We start from the raw sequence: 5,036 nt of genomic DNA on the forward strand, positions 1-5,036 counted from the left end.
CAGAACCCCCTGTGTCAGGTGATCTGAATTCTTGCTTAGGCTGCAAAGCTAAGCACTGCAAGTGAATATAAATAAAAGATAAAAATATCTATCTGGGTTCCCTCAGGGACAAGCCTGACTGCATAGGGGTTGATGTCAAAAGTATCCCCTCTCCAGGAAAAAGACATTGGGATGGGTATGGCCCTCATGCCTCACTGGACAACGACAGGGGGACTGGAGCCATTACAAGGTCCCCTTCAATTACTGGCGGTCAGGCCTCTATCCCTGCCTTCGCAAGTTTAGAATTGCCACAGCCTTTCTATACTTAGAGATGGGAGGAGATGTCAGGGGCAGCCCTGCTTACCCACTGAAGACCTAAAATCAGCCATAGGCCTAAAATCAGCAATAGGCCTAAAATCAGAAATAGGCCTGTCATACATGTATACTAACACCAAGTCTTGGGTCTCTGTGGAAAAACATTGAAACAGATGGCTATAAGCTAATGTAAACAGGCAGCTTTTGTGGAAATTTACAAGCCTGAGTAGTCATAGACCTTGTAAATAGGTAGCCTGGGCAGACAATACCAACTTAGATAAGTACAAGTGAGTCATAGGCAGAGTCACAGTGACTTGTCCCCTGAACCTTTACCCAGCCAATACCAGGTTCTGATGATATCTGTATTCCCCCTGATCATCCACACTCCAGTGTCATTCCCTTTCCCACATCCTGCTTTTCTGTGTTTATAACCCCTGTGTGAGTGAATTACTGTTTGAGAAAAAATAAAGTATATATAGAAAAGAAAATCTAAATGGATACCATTTACCAAAATAAAATAAGATCAGGTAAACTATATAAGCAGTTCTATAACACGTATGGAAATAGAAGCAGTAATTAAAAGTATTAAAAGTCTCCCAACCAAAAATAAAAGCCCAGACCCAGATGGTTTTATCACAGAATTCTTAAAAAAAAAAAAAGCTAATCCCAATACTCCTCAAAACTATTTCACAAAATAGAAATAGAAGGAACATGGCCAAACTCATTCTATGAGATCACAGTCACCTTGATACATAAACACATAGAGTCAACAAAGAGAATTTTATACTGTTTCCTCTTATGAACATTGATGCAAAAATAATAAAATTCCAAAGCTAATCCAAGTACACATCAAGGACATCATCCACCACGATCAAGTGGGATTCATCTCAGGGATGCACGTTCAATGCACAATACTCCATTAAAATAATCCACCATATAAACAACCTGAAAAAAATCCCATATGATTATCTCATTAAATGCTGAGAAAACCTTTTAAAAAAATCTGACACACTCTTATATTAGAACTCTTGGAAGGATCACGGATATAAGGTGCATACATAAACATCATTAAAACAAAAATACATCAAGTCAATAGCTGACATCAAAGTAAATGTAGAGAAAATTAAATTATGAGATTCCACTAGATTCTGGGAGAAGACAAGGCTGCCTACTCTCTCCATATCTATACAAAATATACAACATAATATTTTCAGATGGTACACACAAATAACTCCAAAAATTCTACCAGAAAATGGCTGCAGATGATAAATATCTTTAGGTAAGTGGTCGGATACAAAATGAACAACAATAACATCATCAACAACAACAAAAAAATCAGTAGCCTTCCTTTATATAAATGATAAATGGGCTGAGAAAGAAGTTAGGACACCACTACCCTCCACAATAGCTACAAATAAGATAAAATATCTTGATGTAACTCTCATCAAGAGAATTGAAGACCTGTATGACAAGAACTTCAAGCCTGTATTGAAAGAAATTGAGGATGATATCAAAAGATCGAAAGATGTCCTCTGCTCTTGGATAGGTAGGATTAACATAGTAAAAATGGCCATCTTACTAAAAGCAATCTACAGAATCAATGCAAGTAAGTCCCAGAAAAATTTTAACAAAATCAGTTACACACCTTCAAAGAGTAATTTTATATAGTAAAACAACAACAACAACAACAACAACAACAACAACAAAACCCAGGATAGCTGTAACAATTCTGTATGATAAAATAACTTCTGGAGGTATCACCATCCCTAATTCAAAGCTATACTACAGACCAATAGTAATAAAAACCTCATGGTGTTGGCATAAAAACAGACAGGTTATTCAATGAAATAGAAGAGAAGACCCCAAAATAACTCTACACACCTACTGACACTTAATATTTCACAAAGAAGCCAAAACCATAGAATGGAAAAAAAAGAAAATAACATCAACAAATGGTGCTAGTCTCACTGGATGTCTGCATGTAGAATATGCAGATTGATCCATAACTATCATCCTGAACAAAACTTTAGTCCAAGTTGATCAAAGAGTTTAACATAAAACCAGACACACGTGGACACACACACAGGACACGTGGATGGATGATAGCCATTCCAGTGGCATTGTGACTCTTGGCAGCCACTGGGGAAGTCAAATCAAGTGCTGAGCAAGCTTCCTACTTACCATGATTAGTTAATCTGCACATTTCAGAGCAATCAAAATTGTTTCAATCCTGGTTTTATGCTAGCTTGTTTTACAATTTTTAGGAGAAATCGAAAAATATAGCATCTAACTTCGTTTGTGAATATCTCATAGTAACAGCTAAAAACAAGGTACCTATCCAACTCCAGGACAGGGAGACTTTATGTGTGCTACCACATTTCATTTAATATTTAATAGTCATAACTGGATAGATTTTATCCATACACCTATAACATAGCTATTGACATATTAGTATTATTATATTACATACTATTCATAACTATTGCAATTAATAAAAATACACATTGAAATAAATAGGTCATCTACTTTTTGTCATTTCCCCATTATTTCTGTTCTTCACTGTCTTACAGTTACACTAGATTTTTTATATCCACTATAGCAATTATATTTGTTTTGTGTCTCATTTCTTGTGTAAGTTAATTGTCACCTCATTGTGATGCCATTAAAATAGAGATTCCCAAAGAAGATGCTTTCACAGAGGATTTAATTATTCAGGGTCCAATTATTCTGTTCTAGACTACTCACACTGTTTTTGTTTGCTCTCCTCTCTCTATATTTGAGTATTTTTCAGTCCATTAATGGTCCACTTTACTTCTCATTTATGCCTCTGGTAAAAGGTATGCTGAGCAAACTAATTGAGACTTTTGGAAACGATGAAACTTTTGAATTAACTAAAATCTGGATATGCATTCTTACCTCATTGCAACACATAGCTGAATCTCTTGCATTTTATTCAATAAGCAAAAATAGATGAAGGAAGGATTCAGATAGTATTTTTGCTCTTTTAGTAGCATAAATATATAAGGACATAAACATGCCACGGCTTCATGAGACTAAAAATTGAAATGACAGAAATAAAACCTTCAAACACTTACATTGACTCATGACTTATTCTGGACCTCAGATATGAAAGTAAAAATTTTGAAGTAAAAGTTGCTATTTCATTCGATGATGTGTTTGTTTGTGGTCACAGACACACCTTAGTGCAGGTAGGTAAGTCAAACGACAGATTCAGAACTTTGCTCTCTTTCCCCCTTGTTGGTTCTGGAGTTTGAACCCAGGTTATCTTGGCTCAGTGATCCCTATGCTGCTCTGTGAACTTATTTTTTAAATTAACAGGTACAAATTCTATATCTCAGACAGAGTTTTGGCATATATAAACCTTCTGGAATAGCTATTCAAATTATTAACTTCTGATTCACCCTTCATGCATATCATTTTTTAATGGTGAGATTACTTAGACCTATTGTCTTTGGGATATCCAATAATTTAATGCAATCATGTTAATTGTAATCATGAAGATATGTAATAGATTTCTGAAACTTATTTTTTCTAATTGAAATCTTATATCCTTTGGCTAACATCTCTCTATATCTCCCTCAATGCTAGAGTAAACTTTCTTTTTCTATGCACTTCGTGTTTAGAGTCTATGTATAAATTACTTTAGGCAAATCTGCCTTTCGGCACCTGGCTTATTTCATTTAACACAACATTATTAAGCTGTCTAGTATTCGATCATAAGTGTGTGTGTGTGTGTGTGTGTGTGTGTGTGTATCTGTGATTTCTTTACCTTTTTGTTACCTGATGGGCACACAGACTAATCCTGACTGTTATGCTGCAATGAATTTCTCATTTCTATGAGATACTGACTTCATTTCCTTAGGTTATACACATCCAAAATTGTTAACTCTGGATTATATAAGAGCTCTATTTTTAGTTTTTGAGGGATTTTCACATTGTTTTATAGTAATGGATATTCTGATTCATGTTCACTGTGATGACAGTTATCAACAAATGTAGTGCAGTTCTGAGGTGCTGAACTCGACTTCAAGCTACATTTCCCATTTCCAGCTGTCCCTTTGTGAATTCTGCATCACCTTAATAAACATCATCAAATGAGAATGAAGGGTAGTTGGCAAGTGAAGGCACTTCAGATGTTTTCTACACTGTCAGCTCAGGTTCAGCCGTAGCTCTTGACCACTGAAGCAGTGGCTAATTCAATTTCTTGCTTTCTTCTTCATTAATAGAACCAGTCACACTGTATATCTTTGGAGAAATCATTGATAGTATTTTAGCTTCCTCTCTTTTAGCTTAACAAGGTACTTCCTTTGAGCTCTTTGTAGAGAAACTGTAGTCAGAAGCATGTACTAAGAATCACAGCCTTTGCCCATTGTCTTCCATTAGAGCAGTGGTTCTCAACTTTCCTAATGCTGTGACTCTTCTTCCTCATGTTGTGGTGACCCCAACCCTAAAACTGTTTTGTTATTGCATCAACACTGTAATTTTTATTTTTTGTCAATTATAATGTAAATATATGATATACAGGATATTTGATATATGACTTCCAAAGGATCACAACCCACAGGTGGAAAACCACTACTTTAGAGTTCTGATAGCTTCTAAGTTTTTAGTTGTTTCTCATATTATGTGGTTATTACCTGTGAGCTATTCCATTATTCTCTTCTTGTGATTTTTACCTTCCTGTAATACTTTACGCAATTGACATGACATTTTCTCTTCTG

The sequence above is a fragment of the Grammomys surdaster genome, unplaced genomic scaffold, assembly GCF_004785775.1.
Source record: "Grammomys surdaster isolate TR1022 unplaced genomic scaffold, NIH_TR_1.0 126115, whole genome shotgun sequence".
Taxonomy (NCBI): domain Eukaryota; kingdom Metazoa; phylum Chordata; class Mammalia; order Rodentia; family Muridae; genus Grammomys; species Grammomys surdaster.